The sequence below is a fragment of the Ambystoma mexicanum genome, chromosome 6p (genome assembly GCF_040938575.1).
Source record: "Ambystoma mexicanum isolate Mex_15411 chromosome 6p, UKY_AmexF1_1, whole genome shotgun sequence".
Taxonomy (NCBI): Eukaryota; Metazoa; Chordata; class Amphibia; order Caudata; family Ambystomatidae; genus Ambystoma; species Ambystoma mexicanum.
In genome coordinates this window covers 927424460-927451194 of record NC_090935.1, presented here as the reverse complement: position 1 = coordinate 927451194, position 26735 = coordinate 927424460, and positions in this window count along the sequence as shown.

Below are 26735 nucleotides of genomic sequence, written 5' to 3'. Positions count from 1 at the left end.
TGAGGCTCCTGGACTATCCCGATGGAGAAGGAGGGGGTTCAGGAGAGCAGATGGTTCCCCAGTACAACATATAGAGTTACTGAATAAATTCATTGAAGCACTCGCTGAACCATCTGTAGTAACAGGCCCATTCACTGAAGACAAAATATCTTTGAGAAATGCAGCCACAGACACAGCAGCAAAAGAAACAGCATATCTCCCTCTACCTATGAGTACAGAATGCACATTAGTGAGCAAACAGGAGGAGGAAAAAGCAGGCGGTTACAACACACTACCCATTGCACAAATAATAGAACCACAAAAGAGAGCCACACCAAAAGAGCAAGAATTCTGGGCCAAACGAGGATTCACACAGTCGCCCACTGACCTACTGTGGAGGCAGGACATGACAGGGAAAGTTGTTATGCTGGTAGAACTTTTATATGTGGCATTCGAGCAATTGCACTTCCCTGACCATACTTCAAACAGCATATAGCAGCCGATCTCCAAGAAGATTGATTCATCCCAAATCTCCAGGAATACCTCAACAAAATGGTGATTGAATGCATAACGTGCAGGTATTGAACTTGGGGATGACCCTAAAAACCCTGAGAGGCACGCTGCCCCGTCCTGTAGGTCGCTTCCATGAGTTGCACATTGATTACACAGACATGGGAGAGAGATGTAACAGAGCCAGATATTTGATTGTGGTGGTGTGTCCCTTCTCTTGATGGGTGGAAGCAGGGCCCTGTGCCAACCCATACACAAAGTGTGCAGCCAAGTTCCTTGTCAGAGAGCTGTTTCCTCAATGGGTGATATGCGATGTCATACTACGTGACCATGGAACACACTTTGTAAACAATCTGTTCAAAGAAGTCTCGTCATTGCTAGGAATAAAACACAAAATGTGCTCTATTTACAACCTGCAAGCAAACGGAATGGTCGAGAAAATATACGGCCTCCTTAAGCGTAGGTTATCAAAACTGCGTCACTCCCTAAAAAAGAACTGGCCCGCCTCTAGCCCTTTTTCAGCTACGCACAGAACCTAGCAAGGACCACCCCCTGTCCCCCACAAAATAGTCACTGGTCGATGCAAGCAAATGCCATTGTCACCAGAACGAAGAATGTCTGATGCACACAGAACAGCAACTGTCCTAGGGGACACATTTAAAGAATACCTCAAACAGGAGGGGAAATAACAATCAGGGTCATTACGAGGTTGGAGGTAATGGAAAAACGATGGCAGTAAAGGATTACCGGCATCGTATACTGCTCTGCGCTATTCCGACCTAAGACCCCGGTATTAGAGGCACTGCTAATAACGGTGCCTCTAATAGCGGCAAGGGCGCGGACACACGGTCCTCCAGGCCGGCAATATTGGCAATACTGGCATGTCAATAATGGGAGGACATCACAAGTCATCGGACATGCAAATACCAGCATTATGAAGGCGCTAATAGGGATACCGACATGCCGGCAATACTGGCATCGTGAACCAACCATAAAATGCTATGTGCAGTGTTCCCAACTGCCACAGGTGCACACAATCAGCACAGGTGGAGGCAATGGAGTCTGGGCCAGCACAAAAGGAGCACACCCACACACCACACACCTCCCCACACCAAGATGATTCCAATAGTAGTAGCAATAATGGGGATGGAGGACCACCATTGTGGACATGATAAACGGCATTGTCAGCCTCACTGAAATACACAGCACCATCCCCCCTCTACTGAAGGTAGTGTCGGTGCTCCACTTCCTTGCCAAAGGCACCTACCAGCACACAGTGGGGCACATGCATGGCATATCACAACCCTTATTTTCTCACATTCTGAACCAAGTGTTGGATGCCCTCCTCAAGCACACAAGGGACTACATATCCCTATCACTGACTCCCCAGGAGATCTCTGATACAAAAGTTGGCTTCCATGCACTGCCAGGCATGCCACATTGCTGGCTGCTTGGTAAGTTACATGACAGGCACATGGCACTGAAATGGGGGGAGAGATGCACACACCACCATGGTGTCAATGTTGATGTGCACATCACTAAACACTGTGCCCCAAAGCATACCAAACAGAACATGACAACCAAATCCCATAGGAATCAAGTAAGGGCGACACCTATCACAACATGACAAACAGTAAACCATCCCACATCCCACAACACACGCACCACTCATCAGTGGACCTCACCCTCCGTAACACCATGTGAATATGCACTATGTTGCTGTCTCCAACAAATCACCACACAGGACAAACATCCATGGGAGTGCATTGAACAAAACCACCAAGGGAATCCACTGTCTGTCACAGGGCCGCCACAACCACAGGAATGCAGCATGTCACCATGGGAAAAATCAGTGCTGAATGCCCAACATTGCAGAGCCTACTGCCAACGCTCCCAGTCAGAAAATCCTATAGAACACAAAAATCACGAATTAGACACAAACACAGCTGTATGCGTACACAATGCATGAGCAACAAGAAGGCAGTGCACACCGTGTATCATCATATTGAGGGCATAAAAATGGCATGCTTACAACCAGTGACATGTGCATGTGACCAACGATAATCTGCAGGCATGTGTGACTAGGACAGCTGTCCATCATGAATCGACTGACATATAACTTTTTTTGCCTCCCATGCATGTGACAGTGGCTATCCCTTGAATCCGTGGCTCCTCACCCCTGTCCGAAACCCACAGAACAGGCACGAGGGGGACTACAATCGTTCCCACACCCGTACCCGTGTGGTCATTGAGCAGACCGTTGGCCTGTTGAAGGCACAGTTTCGCTACCTTAGCCGGTCGGGTGGGGCACTCCTCTACAGGCATGAGAAGGTGGCCAAGATCATCATGGCATGTGTCATGCTGCACAACATGTGTATCCGATGGAACGTGCCCCTGCCCCCTGACATTGAACTGCTACCACCTGGTGATGATGAAGGGGATGAAGAAGTGTGACTGCACATCATCACGGTGCCGATGCACAGGAGAGACGTGCTGTGTGTCAGTCAGTGATTGCACAATATTTCTGACACACATTGCTGCAGAGGGTGACATTATAGTTGGACAGAGGGCACTCGGTGTGGGATTACATGTACACTATGCACTGTATATGAATAAATGACACATGCGTAATGAAGAATGTCTACTCAAGATATTTTTTTCACACAATGGGTGTATTTAAATGTCAAATAGAAATGAAAGTGCATCAACCCTCCACCACACACACACCCCTCCCCCTACAACTCCCCCACACACCCTCACCCCCTCCCCCTCACCCCACAACTCCCCCACACACCCTCACCCCCCTCACCCCACATCTCCCCACACACCCTCACCCACCTCCCCCTCACCCCACAACTGCTCCACACATGGTGTCCAAACAAGTGTCTATTGCCTTTGTCAGGCTGGCCAGTCTACTTCCTGCCACTCCCTGCACATGGTGGCGGCATGTCCCGACTGCGCAGGGTGCACGGCAACCTGCGTAATGGGCTAGTCTGTGTGGAGCTCGACGATGATGGGGTGGCCGCCTGCTCCATTTGGGGGGCTGGAACCTCAGCCTCCATTACATCTGCAATGCAGCTGATGTCTTGCCGCAGGGCTGATACCTCCTCGCACAGTCTGGTGCTAACGGCGATGATCTTCCCCAGAGAAGCGGTGTTCTCGCGCCACTCCTTCCTTGCTTGGGCATTGTCAGTAACAAATTGTCACACCAGGGCAGTTAGCTCCTCCTGCCGCTGCAAAGCTTGCCCTGCCTGCTGCACCCCCGCCGGTACACCTGTGGAGGTGGAGGGTGCTTGTGTGTCATGCACAATTTCAATTGGGTCCCCTATGGGACTCATGGCCCCTTGGATGTACTCCCCCCCAGACTGCTCTGGGGTGGTGCCGGTCGGTGTGCCAGGCAGGTCAGAGGAGTCATCCTCCACGGGCACCCACACCTGTCCCTGCACCTCATCATCAGCCAGGGGTGCTGTAGCTGCTGCCTCCCTGACAGAACTGTTCTCTCCTGAGAGTTAAGCTTCAACTGTGTCCTGTGTCAGTGTGACTGGAGTTGTGGGTACAGTGTCGACGGCCCTTAGCGGCACCAGTGCCGCGGCATCCGGAGCTGGTTTGCTCTGCGGTGCCTGCCGAGGCTTGTGTTGGGCTTTGGAGGTGGAAGGCCTGTTGCCCACATCCCAGACCCTCTTCCGGGGTGTGGTCGGCTGTGGGGATGTGTCCTGGGCCTCGCTGTCATGATCTGAGCCTGTGGGGGTCGAAGAGAGGGACGGCATGAGTGATGGTATGAGAAGCATCATGCATACATTTGTATAATTGCTCATCTACACAATAGAGGGTAATAGGCAGTGGAGTTTGGATGATCACGTTGCTTGCTATATGGGTGGGTAATGCAGGCATGAATGTATGGGGTGGACGTATGCTATGTGACATGCATATTTGCTGTGGCCTGCATGCAGTGTGACTTATGCCATTAACATCTTAGTGTGGTTTGTGTAAGGTATGGCGTTGCCTTGCTGCAGGCATCTGCATGTGTCTGTGCTGCGTACAACAACTAGGCTGGGAATTTGTGTGTATTGGGGCATGGCTTGCCTCTTTAGACATATTTGTGGACTATCATCAGACTCTGCATTACAGTGTTTTCTTAGGACACTCACCTCCTTCCGCCGATGAGGTGGCGCCACACTCCATGTCACCCACGCCTTCAATGGCTTCTATGCCTCTATGCCGATCAGGCTGGCACATTTCTCCTCCCATCGAGACAGCTTTATCAGAGAGCTTGCCCCCCCGCCAGTTGCCATGGCCTGGCTCCTGTTTGCCGAGAGGATGTTGCGGACTCGCAGGCGCAGGTCATCCCACCTCTTCCTGCAAATATTAGTTGTGCAGGCATGTTGCCACCGTGTTGACTTTTTGTGCCACTAGTGCCCAGATCTCCTTCTTTCTGATGACATCTTGAGGCTCTGGGCAAACACTACATCATCAATCTCAGCCAGGGTCTCCGCCAGCATGGTGAGCTTGTCTTCATTAAAGCACTCCTTGTGCTGTAATGTCATTACCGGCATGGTGCGAAGCTCATGCACGCGTACTCGTAATAGCCCTCTATTACCGGGCTTTTGCCTACATGGACACAGTATTTGCTCCATGCCGGTAAGGACGGTTACTTACCTCCAAACTCAGAATGAGGGCCAATGTGTCTTTAAGTTTAACAACCCACCACAAGAACAAAAGCAGAATGACCTCAGAGACTGTATTATATGTTACTAATGAAAATGAGAATATATCAGCTGCATTGAATGTCACGTTGCCCCCCCACAATGTTTACAGTTTCACAAGCTACCTCACAACCTAACATGATGCCTACCTCAACACTTAATGTAATGAATAATGTGCTCCCCACTACAGGTCCCAAAATGATATTAAGCTCTGTCTCCCCCACTACGGTATACCGACAAGCAAATACAGATACTAATATGAATATAGATACTTATATGTTTCCAATGTATAGCCAACAGGTTCACTTCTTACCAACACATGTACAGAGTACATTATTTAGCAATGGTAGAGAGTGTTTAAGTATGAAAGAGAAACAGCAATCCCTCTTGCATAATAGAAGGAAGAAAAGACAGGCACATCAACACAGATATAATGCCTACAATGGTTTAGGACTAGATAAGGTAGAGGACCTTCATCATCCTGGTCAGTCTAACAGTTGGTATTCTGATATCAGAGTGCCACAGGACAATGAACGACCAATGGAAGTTGCTACATGTGTTCTTTCATCCCGCATGAGTCTAGGGTGCCAAAGGTTTTAGTGCCTCAAGAAGCCCCCTTAGTAGAAGCCCAATGTCTCATTCACCTTGCACTATGTAGCATAAAGAGCTCCTTTCAGGCATACACAGTAAACATGAAACTCCTCCCGCCAGATGAAAGAATGTGTAAAGAGGTATCAAAAGGTCCAAAATGATTAAAAAAACCCAAATCTTGGTCATCGAGGGCACAAGTTTCATGTAAAACAAACAGCATAGCTGAGGGACTGCATGGCGTATCAGATGAAAGGCTGCAGTGGATGGAAAAGACATGTGCGCAAATATGGACACTGCATATCACAAAGCTAACATGGGTCACAGCCCTTGAAAAACTGATCAAGTTCCAGCAAGAAGAGAATTACAAACTTTGTTTCTATGGGGAAGGAAGAGTGTCGATGGGTTCTAACACATGTTGCAATATAACCCTCATCATCCCTGATCTGCGGAAAGGCACTGCTGCACTAATTGACTATTACTGCGTTTGTTGCAAAAAGGCATACTTGCACCTCCCACCATCATGGAGGGGCTATTATACGCTTGCAACACTACATTGAGCAATGCTGGTGATACCTGAAGAGCACATAAACGGGGGAGCGGTGCCTACACGACGGCAAGGGCACCTCGACCAACAGAAGCGCAACCCCCATATTACTCATATTCCCCAAAGAAGAGCAACGTGGTGGTGTGTTCCAGCAAAAAAACTATGTATGTCAAGAGTACTCTGGCCTCCTTGCCCAGATCCCTGATGAATACAAACTTTTCAACTCAGCAGAGATATTTTTTGCATCACTTGTGCCTAGCATCCATACAAGAGAAAATGCCAAATGGTTACAGATCATCAGGTTGGAACTCATCCAACTGGCAAATGACACAGAGGAGGGCTTCAACGTCATCAAAGTGGAACTACAAGCACTCTGACTAATGACAATGCAGAATATATATGTTTTGGACTTTCTCACAGGAATGGAAGGCAGTGCTTGCAAAAATCTTGGGAGTTCATGTTGCACATTCGTACATTCTTCAGATGCTGAGAACGGGACACTAGCACACATGAAAGCAGCAGTGCATGAACTTGGTGTAAAAATGAGAAAAGAAGGAGGAGTGGAAGAAAATGACTGGTTCAGTATGACATTCAACTTGATATCCTCATTGCTTGGAACAATCATGTAGATGCTGATACCTGTCCTCGTGTTCCTCCTGCTGATCTTCTGTGTGTGCCAGCTAGGGCTCCAATGCTGCACAAAGGTGGTTCCAAGTAGTGTGATGATGATGGTGACTATTGTTAATAGAAATAGAAATAACAAGGTGCCTCATGATACAAAGGAAGCACAGGTACAAACCGGTTGAAGTGATGAGCCCAAATATCGGATGGTGGTAATATAACACACGGGGGATGAAGTAGACAATTACCATCATACCACTATCAAACAGCCACAAGATCTCGAAAATTAAAAGGAGGTGTGGGTTGACCTAGATAGGGATGGGGGATGCATTTACATGGCACATACTCCTGAAGAATATGCACAACATGGGGAAAATTTAAGAAGTGTGTGTAGAGCATAGATGCCCATAAAAGGTACCTCTGCCTGGAACGAAGCAGTAAGAACGGCTGAGGAGTGTAGAAACACTGGGGGAGGGTATTTGTTGCTTTAGGAGTAACAAATAGGGGGAATGTTGGGAAGGTGAGAAGGAGATAGTCCTATCCCACCTCACTCACCTTCCTCCGCGGTAAATAGATCACATGTAGCCCAGGGGGAGAGGGGAGAGACACCCACCCCAAGGTGTAATTTTTAGCAGAGCGCTCGCAGGCAGCAGAGTTCTTTTCTGGCATACTTTATTTTATATAAACTTTGTCATCCTTGCAACTCATTTCTTCATCTCATTCCCTGACAGGGTTTGTTATTTTTTTGACTTTTGTATTGTTTGAGGACACGTGTAAAAAAGGGTGCCCATCGTCATGTCTTAGGCCTGTGCTTCATATGAGTAACTGCTCTTCCACTTTCCTTGGTTACATTACAACATTTCTTTAACATGTCATTGTTTCTAATTAGCACAGTAAGCCCTTGACTGGATGCAATACGCTTAAATAATGCAGAATCCTTTATCGCTGCCTGAGATTTCTCCTGGGAAGTTACAAAATATTGCCAAAATCCAAAGCAGATAAAACCTTTTCATTCAAGCATGATCAGTTTGCTTATGGCTATAGATTTTCAATAAACTGTTGTTTGAGAAAGATAAGAATGATTATCCAATTCAACAATATCAAAATCAATGGTTGCAAGATTCCTCTAGGAAACAATTCACTAAAGACAAAATTTTACTTAAAATTCAAAGAATTCTACCTAGGAAAGATGTTTTCCATTACAAATATTACAGTAATTATCACTTTGAGCATTACGTTTTTGACAGAGTTATAGATGTGGCTGATATGTAGAGAACAATTAACAGAAATAGAGACCAGCTGAAATAGAGACCAGCTGAATCACAGCGTTAGGTGCTGGCATGGTTCTTTTATTGAATTCATGCACAAAGCAGCCTGTGTTCCGCCAAACATTCAACTAACACAAGAACAATTATCCTTGTTAAGTGCAGACTGATGGTGTTTCAAACCATGAGCTATTTTCCACAAGTGACATGAATTTTATTGAAAACCTTTGTTGAGAACACTTATCAAATTTGCATATAATAAAACACAAAGAGAAAGTCAACAGAAAACTGGTCTTTGGATGCACACTATCTGGAAATTCTGACAAGTAACTTCAATGAGCGTGCAGCATTGCATTTAAACATGAAGAAAATGACCTTCAATTGGAAAACTAAACTTCTTGTTGGAAATATAAATATTTTTAAAATGATATTTGTTTCCATTTTGCAATGTGCATCTCACTCACAATATGTTTTTTCTTGGCAAGTGTAGGATTTTTTAATCAAAACTAGATTTACTATAATTTATTTATAAATATATGTTAAACACATTGCAGTAATGGAATTGCCAATGAAGAAAAACATACGCTAAATGCATCAAAGTTGATAATTCAATGTTTAACTTTTAGAAATCATGCAAGAGATTATTTGCATTGTCGAGAGCAGGACCGCAATGTTGGCTTTGCATGTGTTTGTCCTTGTTTGATCCCTAGTAAAATACAGGATAAAAAACAACTCCAGATCAAATGACATTGGAGGCCTAGGGTAATCATGAGTAAAGTAATCTGGCAAAAGTGATATCTTCATATCCAGCCATCAAAGAACTGCATTAGACCCAGAAACAAAAGGATCACATGCTCGGCCCTAGGATAGATAAAACAAGTGCTTCTATATACACCAAGTAAACTCAAATTGTGTTCTCCCAAGCCCATAACATGTGGGATTTTATGGAGGAAAGATCTTGTTTCTGAAACCTACATTTAAGCACTTACTTCCACTAGTCTTGTAAACCTTGAGAACTGTGCTTGCTCATACATTCACCATTTGGTCAGCTGATGGACGTCTTCACAAAGGTGCCATTTCATTGATTTAATATGATAATTAACTTGAAAGGTAGCCTCAACATGCAAAGGTTGACAGAATTGCCGATGACCATGTTCTATGACAATATTTGGTGCTTAAAAAGGATGAGAAGAAAGGGTTTTGGCAGAGGTGGACAAATGAGGTTTGGCGCCCTGACAGAAAATTAGGCTTGTTAGAAGGCTACAGGTGGGAGCAATTTGTGGACACCTTGCCAAAGGTGTCTACGCTAAGGACTATGATGAGAGTTGGTTTGCTTCCATTAACTGCGCACACAAAAACACTTTTAAATGCTCAGTTGAGCGTTGTTTAAAGCAGGTCAAAGCATCCGACACAAGCAACACAGCTCTTCTTCCAAGGCTGCAGGGTTATTTACATTGATATGGCATATTTGGCAAAAATAAATTGAAAAACCAATGTGTGTTAGCCATCCAGACCAAAAACAAATAAGGTCATAGGGGTGGTATTTTCAAAACAACATAGTAGCCCAACACAATATGTAAGTAGACAATATAAATTGTGCAAATTAAATAAAGTCGATGGTCATGACATGATAATAATGCGAAGTTCAGAAAAGGATATTAAAATGAGTGGTCCATGAAGTTGGTTGGAAGTTAATGATAAGTTCCATCCATGGAGGGAAAAACAAAAGAAAGAGGACAAATTGCAGTAATAGGAGCTGTCGTGTAAACACAAAACCGGTCACACATATGTCAAACTATTGAAAAAGAATTAGAAAAATGCGTTCTCTTTTACCTTGGAGATGCATGACCATATGTCTGGTACTAAGGAAGGAATTAGTTAAACAAGAACCATGTAAAAGCTGTGTGTAGAGTATATCTGATTGTATACAAGAGGGTAATCGTAAATTAGTAATTAAACCTTACCTATATGGTTGTGCAATAACAAATGTATGAGGTTCAGTTTCCGGCTCCACTGCAAGCGGAAAATATGTGAGTTACACACAATTAATTTTAAAGTATGCTTTGCATGGAAATTACAGTGTAATTTTGTTACACATAATTAATTTTAAAGTGTGCTTTACATGGAAATTGCTGTGTAATTGCATACCTATATGAATGCATATGCCTGGTGACACTGTCCGTGTTCAATTTGAGATAAGGTTGAAATATCTATGGTAACCAGCATAACACGCGAAAAAGGTTGGAGGGAAACAGAGAAAAACGGCCTAATTAGTGAAGTTGATTGATGCTCGTAATGGAGAGACGGTCATGTGCGCATGCCCCCAGGACTAATCAAGTCCAAAGGGGTCTGCAAGAAAGACCTAAACTTACCGGCGCCTCCACCCACACTGGAAAGAACAGGAGCCTCGCGCTTGTTGGCCGGGCTCCTGTTTTTTCATTTTTTATCATTTGTCATACACCGTAGACTTCACTTACGAGCAGAATGCGTACGTCGTATCGAGGCGGCCATGTTGGGTGTGTGCCCGGCAACAACCTAATGGGGAGCAACTATTTTGACTATTTGAATTTAAAAGAACAAACTAGATGAAAAGCAACAATTAATAAAGGAAAAGAAGAGAAGGGTAGCGCTAATACCCCCGATCTGATTGAGAAAATCTTTGGTAGGTTATACATACTTAATATTATGGACTGTAAGTCCTTACAAATGGTGAATATAACAGAAGCCAGTTAGCTGCCAAAAATCTGTGCACAGGTGATTTTGAGCTGTGCTGTGCACATAAACAAATGGGGGCGCTGCAGTAACAGCACCATTAGCTTGCTGTCACTTACTGACACGCAAGACAAGAGTAATGGGACCTTATGGCAACGGAAAGTAGTTAAGCTGTAATGAAAGATATAAAGAACATTTTGGCAATAAGGGTTACTTGACATTTATATAAGGGTGCCCTCATTGTCCCCCCTTATGAGTGTCACAACCATGTGGTTAAATTAAATCTAAATGTTTTGTGTCATGAGTTTGAATAAAGATACATATCCTATCCGACAATAAGGTGACCAGTGTTGGATACACAAGACAATTCCGTTACATAATGTATGCTAACAATGTATGGAACCCCATATGAGTCAGATGCATTTATTCAGTATCGATGTTGACAAATTAGCGGTGCTTCCAATTATCTCAATTTGAGGGTGAGATTACACCTCGTTGAGGTAAAGTTACTTTTGCCATGCCAGCAAATTTAATCTCTGACTTATTGTCCAATTGGTGGATTTTTTGCCAGTGCAAGCCAAGTGGATAGTTAGAATCCTGACTGGAGATGGTGTATAGATGTTCACATATCCTAATCGTAAGAGGCCTGATTGTACTGCCAATGTAGTGTTTGCCACATATGCACATAATGTAATACACAGAAAATTTAGTGTTGCAATTAATAAAAAAAATTCACTTTGAAAGTTCCAAGTTTAGCAAAGTCAATTTGGGAGGCCTCTAGTGCATGACAACACATTGAGCATATTCCACACTTGTGAAAGCCATGGTTACAACTCTGGCTAAGCCAAGTTGTGGTAGGTTGCTGGTTGGACATGAATGACGGAGATATGATATTTTTGAGATTACTTGCTTTACTATAGATGAAGTTAGGTGATGGGTCCAACCATGGTACTATCTCATGATCAAGCTGAAGTAAATGCCAATGGCGTTGAACAATATTGTACAGATTCGAGCTGTCTGTGTTATACTGTGTGATACATTTTAATGTTTTTGTATGGGTAGAGTTCAATCTGATTTTGGGAGTGAGTAAATCCACCCTCTTCATGCTTTGCACAGTATGTTCTGCTTTGTTCACCGTACATGGGTCATAACCCCTTGCTATGAATTTCTGACGTAAAAATTTGCATTCATCTAAGAAGTCACTATCATTTGAGCAATTTCTGCGGGTTCTGATAAATTCCCCTTTTGGTATATTAGTGATGACTGATTTTTTATGGCAACTTGAAGTATGTAGAATTGCATTGACTGAGGTTGCTTTGCGAAATGTTTTTGTTACAATGGTGTTATACACCAAACTAATTACAAGATCTAAAAAATTGATACTGGTACTGCTATATTCATGTGTGAATTGGATGCCCCAATCATTGTTGTTTAAATAATTAACAAACTCATTAAGACAGTCCACTGTGCCCGTCCAAATCAAAATCACATCGTCTATATAACATTTCCAAACATGAATAAATTGAACAAAATGATTGTCAAAAAATGCAAATTGTTCCTCAAAATGGTGCATACAAATGTTGGCGAGTGCTGGGGCATAGCTAGCCCCCATAGCTATCCCAATTCTCTGCTTGTAATAACAGTTATTAAACAAGAAAACATTGGGCCTCATTATAACCCAGGCGGGACGGGGTTAACGGCGCCGGTAAAGGTGCCGGCGCCGTCAACCCTGTCCCACCTGATTACGAGGTCCCCTCTCAGGACCCGGTCTGCACGTCTGGTTTCACCAGACGTGCAGAGCGGGTCTCGCGAGGGGAGGAGGGAGCAAACAATGGGCCGCTCATAATCAGCCCATTGTTTGTTCCCTCGCCCATTCCCATTCAGCCCTATGGGGGCTGAAATGGGAATGGGGAAGGTCTAGGTCTAGGTTCCTAGAAGGATGAATTACCGGGCCCTCGAACTCAGAATGGCCTGGTAATTCCTCATTCTGGGAACCCGGACGCGATTTCGGCGGCAGCCAAATAAGGATGCAGAATGTTTCCGATAAATGTAATCAACACTTGCAATTGCTTTAGTATGATTGATCGAAGTGTACAAGGCTTTGACGTCAAGCGTTACTAACAACATCCCCGTTTTCACTTGTAATTCTGACAAAATTTGCAATATATGCATTGTATCTCGCAAAAAAGTTGGTATCATGGTCACTAAAGGTGATAAGCATTCATTAATATAAATGAAAATGGGTTCCATGATCCCGCCGCCACCACTGAGAATTGGCCGACCTTCAGGTATATGTGTGAATTGCTTATGTATCTTGGGCAGAAAATAAGCAGTTGGCATAAAGGGATCATTTACGAAAAGAAATTGTTTTTCCACATCGGTAAGTAAGCCACGTGAGTGCCAATTGCATAGTAATGAGCTCACTGTGTTCTGGAGGTGGGGTAAAGGATTGGCTGAAAGTTGTTCATAACAGCCCAGAGAGTTAAGCTGTTCTAATCCCATACTGATATCATATTTCTTGTCCATGATCACTACATTGCCCCCTTTGTCTGCTTCTTTAATGATTAACAAGTCTATGGCCACTAATTTGCGTAACGCTAGTTGTTCTGAGACCGATAATTTTCTTTATGCCGGGAAAATGTTTTCCCTTTGGAATTATCCTCCATGCGGTGGATGTCGTTGATTACAGCCTGATGAAACGTACCAATTATGTTGTCTTTCGGAAAAATTGGTACAAATTTGGATTTATTGGATAATTCTTTAATTTTCAAATTTTGTTGTTGTATATCTAATTCTTTCATAAGGTCACTTACATTCATCATTGGGTTTTGTTCACATTCGTTAAGCGACAACAATACGTGTGTGTTGTGCACCATTTGCAGTGTGATGTCTGAAGGACTGGGTATAGTGGGTTTTTATTCTTGTAATATTTCACTTGGGTTGCAAAATATTTTTTAAGTTTCAGTTTACGGATAAACTTAAAAAGGTCGATTTGAATCTGGACATACTCATTGTATCCAGATGGCGCAAAGGAAAGTCCCTTATTAAGTACTGCACATTCGCATGGGGCGAGTGAATAACTACTCAAGTTTCAAATTAAGTTTATCTGTTTTGATTCCTCAGATTCTGCTCATAGGATGCTCTGGTTACTTTTCGCTGAAGTGGTGGAGCATTTCCTCCTGTTGGGTTTGCCACCCCTTGTGCCCCTATGCTTGGGCCTGTGGTTGAAGTACTTGTTGTAAGTGGTACTTGAAATCAAACTTTTTTCTTTGTTGCCAGTGCAGCTTGTCGGTTCCCTTTATTGAAATGGCATATTTGTTCCAAAAAAGCCGACAGGTGAATGTTAGTTGATTCTCCTGTCTGGAATTCGGAATCTTCTGGAGTCTCATCGTCTGAGGAAGTCGAGCCATTGTCAGGTGTCTCCGAGACAGAAGCTCGGCTAGTGCTCGGTTTTTCACTTTCGCTCTCTATACCTGAGCTTGATGCTGAGGATGCAAGGCTACTACTTCTAGATTTTGACACTTCATCGTATTTAGGTTGATAGGTATATACTCGATTGTCCCGGTAGTCCCTATCATCTCAGAAACACAGACATGGACACCATACATGTACATGGCATCAGCACCCATCCCTCACCCACACCCATGTCCAGGAACAGAGACTGGGATGCTCTCATGTGTCCATTCCGCATAGGGCTCCCCATGTTACGTTTCAACACATACACCAACCGTGTGCTTCACACATTACTGGTCTCACATGCATGACCATGATGTCCCTGCACACACAGCGTACATGGCCTATGTCACACATACAGGCAAGTATCAGACAACCAGCATGCTGCAACATGCCCTGTCTCACACAGCAATGCTTGGCCACTTACCGCTCGACTCCAGACGGGTCTGCCTCTCAAGGATCTGGGCATGAAGCGCTGGGCGTACGTGTTCCAGGACCCTCAGCTGGATGGTACTCATGCTGCCCCGGCCCCCCTCCACGAGGCGCCGGGCCTTTATGAGGGTTCTGGACCTGAAGTCCTCCCAGCGCTTCTTGACTTGCTTGTTGTTGCGGGTTGCCACCCCCTCCGCGTTGATGGCAACCACAAAGTCGTCCCAGATCCTGTCCCGTCCTTCCTTGTCGGCGTGTGGTGATCCGAAGAGGGCATCATAATGCCCCAGGACAAGCTCCACCAGGACACCAACTTCCTTCTGACTGAAGCTGGTGGCCCTCTGCCCCTCTGGCTGGGGGTCACCAGTGGTCTCGGATGGTGTTTGCCCCGACATGGCGACCCCCGAGGCAGGTGTGGGTGGGCAACTGGGTCCTGGGGCTGGGCTGTGGAGCGATGGTATCCCAGTCGGGAGTGTTCTATTCCAGCAGGGGTGGACACAGCAACTGGACCCCTGCAGATGGCTGATGTGCAGGCACCAAATGGCAGGGCACGGTGGCAGCAGGCAGGCAGGCAGCAGCAGATGGCTCGTGGGAGGCTGCTCGGGGCTCTGGGGGGCAGTAATTCGGCATTTTGGGCAGGAGCATGGTCTTCCGTGTGCTTACGCGTGGCCAGCTTGATACGGAGTGATTTGGCACGTGAAAATTCTGCACGTCAGCGTGTGAATCAAGGAAAGGCCCTTAGCGCGTAAGCGCGTAAGCGCGTAAGCGCGTCAGCACGCATACGCGATTCCATTGGACCAAAGGCCCTTAGCGCATATGCGTGTCTGTGATGTATCGCGCACGGGCGTTGCTTTTCGTGGGGTGCGGTGCGTGTGTCTTGCAGGCATTGGGGTTCACGCGCTATTACTTCACAGCGGGTGGGTGTTGGCTACGCGTTCTTCTACACACAAGGCAGACAGTGAGTGGTACCCTGATCCCCCAGGCCCGATCGCGTGTAAAACCACCCGTGAGCCCCTGAAATACACGTACCCCGCTCCCCCAGGCCCGATCATGTGTGAAAAAACCCGCAAGCCCCTGAAATACACGTACCCCGCTCCACCAGGCCCGATCGCGTGTGAAAACACCCGCGAGCCCCTGAAATACACACGCCCAGGCCAATCGCGTGTGGAACTTCCCGCGCACCTCTGATATACATGCACACGGTCCCCCAGGTCAGATCGCGTGTGGAACTTCTCACGCACCTCTGAAATACACACGACCAGGCCAATCGCGTGTGGAACTTCTCGCGCACCTCTGAAATACACGTGCCCAGGCCAATCGCGTGTGGAACTTCTCGCGCACCTCTGAAATACACGCACATGCTCCCCCAGGCCCGATCGCATGCGGAACTTCTCGCGCACCCCTGAAATACACGCGCACAGGCCAATCGCGTGTGAAACGTCTCGCGCACCTCTGGAATACACGCGCCCAGGCCAATCGCGTGTGGAACTTCTCGCGCACCCCTGAAATACACGTGCACAGGCCAATCGCGTGTGAGACTTCTCGCGCACCTCTGGAATACACACGCCCAGGCCAATCGCGTGTGGAACTTCTCGCGCACCCCTGAAATACACGCGCCCAGGCCATTCGTGTGTGGAACTTCTCGCTCACCCCTGAAATACACGCACCCAGGCCATTCGCGTGTAATACTTCTTGCGCACCCCTGAAATACACGCACCCAGGCCATTCGCATGTAATACTTCTCACGCACCCGTGAAATACACGCACACGCTCCCCCAGGCCAGATCGCGTGTGAAACTTCTCGCGCACGCGTGTTCCCGACACCCGTAATACGCGTTCCCCGCTTTGCGTTTGCTGTTTGCCAGTCCGGTAAACTGGTACAGTGTTGGCGCAGCCCTTTGCGATCTTGATGGCTTTTCCTTGCGCGAGGGCGTTCTTGGGGGCGTAACTGGCGCTGCTGCAGGGTCGCTGCGCCACTCTGCGCCACGTCTGCTTTTGGAGGTGAGAATCCATGAATACGCTGTGCGCGGAAATTGATTTTATCGCACGCGGCTGGTGCAGACATTTGCACGGGCACGCTGTGCGCCAGCCGCGTGCGACACTTTTGAGAGGAATTACATGAATCGGCCTGCTAGTGTTGAGTTGTTCCAGATTTTAGAGCAATTTCATAGAAGCTCGATGAAATCATAGACATTGATGGAAGATATTGTGGCCAGTCAGCAAAATAATCCCTCTCTACCATGAACAAAAAGGTGTTCCTTATTGCACTTACCGGGTTGGAGTGAGTATGCTGCAGCCAATCAATGATCCCTCAGATGCTCCATTTTGTCTTTACAAGATCCCTTGAAAAAGGAGCAGTAGAGTTTGGCAGAATACACGAACGTTTGTTTGGAAACCCTCCACATATATTTTTGCTTTTTCTCTGCTGTTGCTAACGTTTGTCATTAAACGAGTGCGCACATACGTCTAACTCATTATACCGAGTGTTAGTGCCATGTAAATTGATCCCACGCAGTGATTTCTTTTAAGTAATTGAATTCCAACAATGTAACACTCTAGTGATAAAATATGATGTAGCATTCGGTTAAGCACTACTAAAATATTTCCCAGCTGAGCTGTGAAAGGAATGTTACACCTAGCCATAGACACTTCTAAATTTAACAATTAAAGCTACATTTTAATGTGCATTGTCACATTCAATACCAAGAAAGTATGAATATTCGATATCGCGGTTCTTAACATTTCGGTAAGCACATGCAGCCCATACGGAAGCTGAACTGATAGCCTACAAAGAAATTAAAGTCATAGTCGATGGGTATACATAAGGAAAGAAATACGAAATGATTGAATAAACAATGACGTAATTGAATCTTCAAAACACAAGACAACTTGACACGGTGCCAAACAACTTGAAGTTTAACATATAGTGATTGAAGGCGCACAACACCTTTTGTTTCAGGAAAAACGCCAGACAAATGTGCATACGTAAACGTGCTTTGAAGTTGAACACTGCCAAAACATCACCCAGCTGCTGCTACTGTGTGAAATAGATATAGACACTTCTAAATGTAACAACTAAAGCTCCATTTTAATGTGCATCTGCCCATTCAAACACCAAGACACTACGAATTGTATGTACTGCGATTCTGAGTATGTGAGTGGTGAAATATGTTTTCTTTAATAAATAATACAATAAGTGAATGTACAGGGGTGTGGTATTTGGTCCAACCTCCTTTCCCCTGCAGCCCACCCTCCTTCTTTCCCTCTTCCCGTCCCCCTTAAACTGTTTGCCTGTTCCTTGGGTCAGCTGACCCGTTTAACCTTCCAGCCTCCGGATTGCCGACCCTCACGGCATAATCCTATCTTCTGCAGCTACATAGGGTAAGGATTGGTCCCCGCTCCTTTGTCTGTCTGTTTGGTACTCAGCCCTGCATCGCCCTTGGCTCTCCCTGTGAGCCTGCTTCCAGAAGCGTGGTATCCGGCACATCCTCCTTTCCACTACAGCGCTCTATCCTTCCTTACCCCTTTCTGTCCCCTTCCACCAACTGGCTGTTGTCCTTTGGTTAGCTGACACATTTACTTCAGCTACATTGATATCACCCTAGGGCAGCCAGTTTAGGGCCAAGGCAAAGGGTACCACCATCACCTGTTTTCCTGTTCACCATGGGTGCTCCAGCAACTGCCATGCCACATCCCGTCTGCTGCAACAATCAGGTAGGGAAAGCTGATTGTTTGTACAACTAGTACTGTTCTATGTCAGTATTTTGAATCTAGCTACTGTTTTGTCCCACTACCTTGCATCTTTGTCCACAGGGATTGTGCCGTAGGAGCGTATATTGAATCTAGCTGTGTTTTGATTCTAGATACTGCTTTGTGCCACTACCCTGCATTTTTCTCCACAGAGATATTGCTGTGGGCTTGTATTTCTGAGCCTACAGGGACCTTCTGGTATGTGTAGGACTCCATCTCAATGGAACATTGCATATAACACACAGGGCACAAACGCACACCCACATACATCTGCAGACATTCATGGCTCAACTTCAGAATGCACATCACCTCTGCAATTAGAATGCAGCTGCATCCCAAAACAATAATTTGGTCCAGCTGGGCAGATAATCAGTCTCCTTGACTCGCCTACTCCCCTGACAGTCTATCACAGCACCCATCCACTAGCAAAATCTGCAGGGGTCCCTAGCAGGGCCTTAGCCGCCTCTCCCTACTATTGTGCTGGCTAAAATGCACATTCACATTCTAAAAATCCTCCTTTCAATTCTCATACCTCAGACTTTAGTCCTCCAAGGCCGTTCACCCCACATGGCATTGGGAGCTATACAAATGCCTTATAACATAACATTACATATGGGGAAAACAAGACATGGAGAGGGGTTGTTCCTCTGGAAGAGAAGATTGGGGTTAGGCCCCTCTGAACTGTATCAATAAAACTGTCCAACCCCAATGATGTCACGTCCTTGTACACCCTTACTTTTCTTTTACTAGCTGCTGTTTTATTAGGTTACCCTTTTTCAATGCTTGTCTTGCCGGCTATTTATTAAATGACACGTCCACAGAGACTAGGAACTATAGGCTCCATCCCCTCTAGGGTTACTGGAGCAAGGTCGCTGGCCTTAGCCAAGCAGAATAATCCAGCCCAAACTGGATTGTATATTGGACTATTTTGTGGGAAAGCAAGTAATCCCACAGCTGAACGACATATGCCCCCTCGGCTGATGAGACAAGACCGGAATCACATTTCTGAAAGGTGTCCCTGCCTTTCATCAGAACCTGCTTGACCATCACTTCAGTATACAACACTTCCATTCAAGAACATCATAAATAGACTTGTGTCTTGAGTTAATGGACTCATTGTTAGGTGGTTGGCAGGATAAACATGCCGGAATGCCTGGTGGTTGGTTTTCTTGAGCCTTCCTTGGTCAGGTGACCAGACATGCAAAAAGGTAATGAGTCTGGAGGGCGCATCAGGTCACACGGTTTCATAATGGGCAGGATACTGCGTTACTTGAATAAATCATCTCTGTTTGCCATCAACCTAAACTGAAATGTGAGTCTGGTTTCTTCGACATGAGTAAGTATGTGGCTGACCAGCTGAAAGTGACATGAAATACAGCTTGAAAAGAAAGTCAAATCATTGTCTGTAAATACAAATCATGAAGTATAAGATTGTCCACAGGAAGAAAATTCTTGTCAGTATTTTAGGCACAATTTGGTTTCAGAGGGTCAAAAGTGTTTATTGATAGAATTTGTTTGTACTAACACTGTGCACATCTCTGCAAACTGCACCCATGAATCCATGTGGGCTTAAAAGAAGGTTTGCAGGTAGCTCACGGATATCACTTGATCTTGAACATCTCACTTCCAACTACAATACACTGGGCCTCATTACAACTTTGGTGGTAGCTGTGCCGGTAAATTCGGCACAGCTGCTGCCGGAGTTGCATTTTTTCTGGCACCCGTGAATGGGCAAGAACTGGGTCATGCTGAGTTTGGTGGACCCGTTAATTGCCCATTTGTGGGTGCCTCCCCATTCGGCCCATAGGGCCGAATGGGGAGGGGACATTGGATGCACCGACGCATTCAGAGTGCTGCCGGTGCATGGCAGACAGGCTCCCGCGACCACAACACGTAGTATGGCGGTCCGGGAACTACGGTACCAGCATGCTTACCAGTACCGTAGTTCCCAGACCGCCAGGGTCGTAATGAGGCCCATTCTTTCACTGGAGATGCCAGTGGTGGGACTAGTTGTGATGCTGTTGATGATGAAGGGGTTATAAGAGATAGTGATGGTGAGTAAAAAGAATACTGATTCAAGGAAAGGAGAACATTGAGAAAGAGGGGTAAATGGAGGAGATTGAAGCTAAGGCGGAAAATGAGACTGTATAGCACCACTGATTCAAATGCAAAGCAAAGTCAAGTGAACAACACTTTTAACCCCACATCCATGCAGCTCTGTCATGACATTGGCTAGGCCTGGCAATAATTCAAGGTGACTTGTGCGGCTTCTAGCAGCAGAGATCAAACTAGACATTACGTTAAGCGGCCTTGCACATACTTGATAATAAGCTACCCCTCAGTCCTCTTAAATATCTCACCGAAAATGTGTCCCTGTCAAAGGAATGGGACAGATTTGTGGTCCTGATAAATCCTGGGTTGGGGTTCCAGGCTTCAAGCAATGATTCCTCATCCAATCAGAAGCGTCTGATCTTAGGTCAAATAACGGGTTTATTTGTTGAGTTCATCCAGCCAACCAGATCCCTCTCAGACTGTTAATTCTACTTTGGTTTCAAATGGTTCAGCAAATCAGAGTACTAGTATCTCAAATGGAAGTTCATCCATCTATAGACATCCCACCAACTTCCTGATTCTTTGTGGGTTTTGCTAAACTGTAGGCGAAGGAGTACACAGATGGATCCTACTTGGCTGGGGTTTAAAGCAATTCTGGAGAGTTGGAGCAGGGCTTTGAAGAGTTTTGGGAAATCATCTTTGGTGTGTGTTTTGTTTCTAGATGTTGGCGACTTTATTGGATCTTTCTTAGCAATATTTGAACCCCTACCTTTCAGTGTTTGTTTAGAATGTTAAACGTGTTGTTAATTTCTCACAAATACAAAATAAAATAAAAAACAACCCGTTTTCTAGTGTGCATTTTACTTGTTGTGTATCATTTTAACAATCAAAAATAGGTAAAACAAGTTTTGTGCCCCAAATCCTATCCCCAAAAACAAAAAAAACAAAAAAAACTGTCAACCCTTTGCCAGGACCCCTGCATGGTCGTCGTTTTGTCTTCATCTCCCCACGCGCTGCTCTATTATGTTGTTGTTTATTATTGTTTGTATTCATATAGTGTAGTAATTACTGTAGTAGTGCAGAGGAAGGATTTGTTCATGCGGTGTAATCTTGGAGGTGGGCTTTGATTCTCGGGTATTTTCGTTTTACACTTTTCTGTTCTGGGGTGTGTTCCCACTGTTCTCACGATTCACCTGTAACATGGATTGTTAAGTGGAAGAAGATGGGATAGGAGGCGGAGGAGCTGCATGTCACCCTGCATGAGGACGAGATTCCCCGATGATAGATGAGGTGCACAAACGGTTTTCTGCAGTGTGGGTTCCAGGCTCAGGCCGTGCTTGAACATTAAGGCGTGGCTGCAAACTGTGAAAAACCATATGCATTTTTGAAAAGTGGTGTCATCATGAGAGAATGCAAGGATTTGAAAACAATAATCGCACAAAAGGACATTACTTGTGTAAGACAACTGGTTGTGCCCCTCAGTCATTGGTCCATTTATTGTATTCCTAACCACATTCACCACAAAAAACCTTACTCCACTTTTCAGGGGGTGACATCTACTAGGTAACAAATAATCATTATCATCTGAGCTAATGTATTGGTTATGGGTAGATGTCATTCCGCTTTCTTCCGTAAAGCAGTGACTGTTCATTTTTATAAATGTCAATCGTTCAACATGCAGCATTGCAAGGCTTCCCTGGCATTAGAAAAAGTATTGTATCCCCAATGTCTGTGCCTGTTTATGACTCTGTATACAAGGTGGCCAAGTACTGAGGAGGAAGAAACATGGATTCTCCTCCTCCACGGCTGTTCCTGCACTGATCACTAAGGTTTCAACACAACAGGTGTTCGTTTTTTACAGCCATTTAGGGTGTCAATCTTGGATTTGATATTCCCTGTGTAATTTGTGACATTTGGGCTGGTTAGTGTTCAACCTGCTGGAAGTGGGCTTTCTCTAATTGATGTTACAAATGCTCAAGCAAAGAATCATTGCACACATGCACTGTCTCCAACTTGCGATGCCTGCTGCAAGTCCTTCTCCTGGAGAATTTTACTTTGAAATGTGTGTCCATTAAGGAAGCCAGAAGGTATTCAATGTTACAATTTTGCCCATCTTAGTTCATTGAAAGGCTATGAATTTGTGCAATTTAGGCTTTATTCATTCATGAAACTGCAAGATTACCTCAACTTGTGCCCCTCCAAAAGACTGCAGCGCTTTATACTCCTATTAAGAATGGACCAGCTCCTGACCTTATTGGTCACAGGCAGAAGAGAGCGGACTCTGTTGGAACAACATATCTGCCGATTGTGTAAAGTAGACAATGCACTGGAATCAGCCCAACATGTACTGGCACAATTTGGAAGTATGATTGACGTAATTCATCACCATATTGGAAAGTATACTCATGATCTGGACACAATCTCTGATTTACTCTTTTGGCACCACTGTATAAACTCAGAGAGAATTCGAGTCCTGACTGCCCTATATAACATCTGGCTTAGGATAGAGGAAAGGCTGGGCATCAAGATCTGATAAATAGTGTCCAAATTACAACATTAGACTCTGCTATGGCAAGGAACATGGAAGTCCGTGGCTACATATGTTCTGCAATGTCCTGATACTTTGAATAGTGTTTTAATTTAGGTTAATCCTCTACTCCTTGTTAGTTAAGGAGGCATACTTTGGACATGTTTTAGGTTTTACGTAAGATTGTATTTTCCTTTAATTTCTTATTTTCTAAAAGTAGATATTTACTATTTTATGGTGTTGTTATTCTATGGTGTTATTATTATCCTATGTTATATTATTTGATTTCAGAATTATTCCTAGTTTAATTATGACTTGTTATGTGTAAAGTTTATTAACTACATATCTGCCGATTGTGTAAAGTAGACAATGCACTGGAATCAGCCCAACATGTACTGACACAATTTGGAAGTATGATTGACGTAATTCATCACCATATTGGAAAGTATACTCATGATCTGGACACAATCTCTGATTTACTCTTTTGGCACCACTGTATAAACTCAGAGAGAATTCGAGTCCTGACTGCCCTATATAACATCTGGCTTAGGATAGAGGAAAGGCTGGGCATCAAGATCTGATAAATAGTGTCCAAATTACAACATTAGACTCTGCTATGGCAAGGAACATGCAAGTCCGTGGCTACATATGTTCTGCAATGTCCTGATACTTTGAATAGTGTTTTAATTTAGGTTAATCCTCTACTCCTTGTTAGTTAAGGAGGCATACTTTGGACATGTTTTAGGTTTTACGTAAGATTGTATTTTCCTTTAATTTCTTATTTTCTAAAAGTAGATATTTACTATTTTATGGTGTTGTTATTCTATGGTGTTATTATTATCCTATGTTATATTATTTGATTTCAGAATTATTCCTAGTTTAATTATGACTTGTTATGTGTAAAGTTTATTAACTAAACTGTAACACATTAAACAAATAAATAAATAAATAAATTGGGACACAGAAAAGATGTGTTTCACAGGCTGACAATTGATGATAAAGAATGTAATCAAGAGGTAAAAGACATGCACGAAGAAGGGAATGTGCATTCTCTTGGCAATGCATAAAACAGCAAGGGCATTTGATCCAAAGCCCAAATGCAAACTACTAGGCCTTAGCAACTGTTCTCCACCTTCTCCACTTTCTTAAATATGTCAACTCCCTTTTGCTTCTGCTTGCCAGTAACTGAATTGCATGCACATGCTGCCCCTTTGAATTGCTTCAGGATCCCTCTTGGTTGTTTAAGGAAGTAAATGCCATTCAGCTTGATGTCACTGCCATATATACATCCTCGAGCCACTGGTGCACATGTCTGTGGTGAAGTTGCATTTTTGTCATGTGGACTGCTGTTGAACCATATCTTCTGAAGACCTTGTTTAACAATTCCGATACCGATTTGCAAGATTTACAAGAGGGAAACATTTGGTTTGGGACTTCTAAGCAATGATTGACTTTACCCTCAAGGTGCTAGAATCCGGGGTTTTCCACAAAGGAGTATTACAAGAAAACTACTGATCCCTAGCAGCAAAATAAGGGGGATTATATCATCAAAAAAGCTGCCATCAGGGGTTTACGCTACTCCTCCTTGGTGTCACCGAATTGCATGTGCCACATCCGCTCACTTCAATAGACAATCACTGCTGCTCCTGTCAGATATCTGGCCCCTCCTCCTCCTACGTGTCACTTGACGGCATGCATATAGTGTACTCACTTGAAGAGACAAATTGTATAGTCACACACCTCAATGAATCTCTGCTGCTCCCTCCCAGCAAAATCAGGCTAGTATGTTTCTCACATCAAGCTGCACTCATGGATTCTGGCTCATTCTCATCCAAGGTACCATCCAAGGTGCCACCCAATGGCATGTGTCTTACACAAAATAAGGTGAGCAGCCTGTCTCACAATCTATCCTCAGGTATTCTTTACTCCTCACTCGCCTCATCACAGGTGTCACATTTTGTCATATATATTGTCTGCCAACTTCAAGAGATGCACACTGACCAGTGTGTTACCCATCTTCCCTGAATCTCTTATTAAACATTCCAACACAATCATCAGTGTGTGTCCCTTCCAAATGCTTCCTTCAGGGATGCCTCATATTCCTCCTCCCAGGTGTCACCCTATGGTATGTTTCTTGTCCCTTACCTCAAGAGATGGACATTCACTGGTGTGAAATCCAACTCGCTGAATCTCTGCTGCTCCCTTGCAGGAAATTCAGGCAAGTGGCTATCTCCCACAAAATGTCCTCATGGATTTCTAGCTCATCTCAATTGTCACACAATGGCATATGTCTGATCCTCTCTCTTTAAGATGTCTCTCAAACAAGCTGCTTAAGGGATTGACAGTACCTCCTGCTCTTCCTCACAGTTGTCACCCAATGGTGTGGTCTCTCGTTGTCTACTCACTTCTAGAGACAGACACTGTCTGGTATGTGACAAAGTACCATGCCGAGGACAAGGGAAAGTCACAAGCAGGCAACACATACCCTGCAGGAACACCTCAGTGTATCCTATGAAATCCAGAGCAAAAAATAGAGAAAGAGAATAACCCCATAGGATGGAGTGAGCCTGAAGTGACCAATCTCCTTTCACTGGGAAAATGACTTTCAGTAAATGCTGCCTTGCAACATTAAACAGTCCACATGAATTGAAAACACACATTTGTTTCCTCTGCAACAATATAGAGACAACAATTAATTATTTTCAGTCATCGCTCAGGTTCACACATAATCATGTATGGACCTATCCTGTGGATACACATTATCTCACTCCTTTGAATGCTGCACAGTTGCATTATTGCAAACTCGCCAAGACATAGGATTTACACAAGTATCCATTTGCTAAACACAAATAACCACAGGTTTCCAGAACAATGGCTAACACACTTGGATAGTTGAGGGACTCAGAGGGAAGCACACACCACAGATTAAGCAACTACAACTGTATTTTAGATGTGCACATTCAGATGTCCATTTTCACCCCCTTTGCACAAATAAAACAAAGATCACAAATCCATAAATGGGATGCACTTTGTGTAGGCAGATGAGCAATCATGCCATGGTCATTTTGTTTTAAAGTATGGGAGCAGAGGCTTGATTCGATCCTCTAAGACTTGCATTGCTCAAGCAGGGATAGAATATTATTTTAGTTTCTTTTATATTTCAGTGTGTAAGGCTGCCACTGCGAAATGCACTCCTTGCAATCACATGGGTGTTAGGAGCCTGTGGCTTATTAGTATCAGGAGCTGCTCCTGATGCTAATGAAGGCAAGGTGGCTGTACTGAACATCTTTTGCTGTACAATTAAAAAGCACATGCTCTGCACTTTCTTTTATGTGTGCTTGTTAATGAGAATCTGGCTCAGATAGAGAGAGAGAGAGAGTAGCTGGGAGCAGCAATGATAGGTACCACATTGGAGAGGAGGATTAGGGGTAACATCTGAAGAAGGAATAGACCGACTTTTGTCCTGAAAAGTACTGAAAGAAGTACAGTGGAAAACCAAGAGAAGCAGAATTTGATTGTAGAGAGGAGAGCAAAGAAGACCGATTGACTGATTGATTGATTGATTGAGTTATTTGTATTGTGCTGCTAACGATCCAATT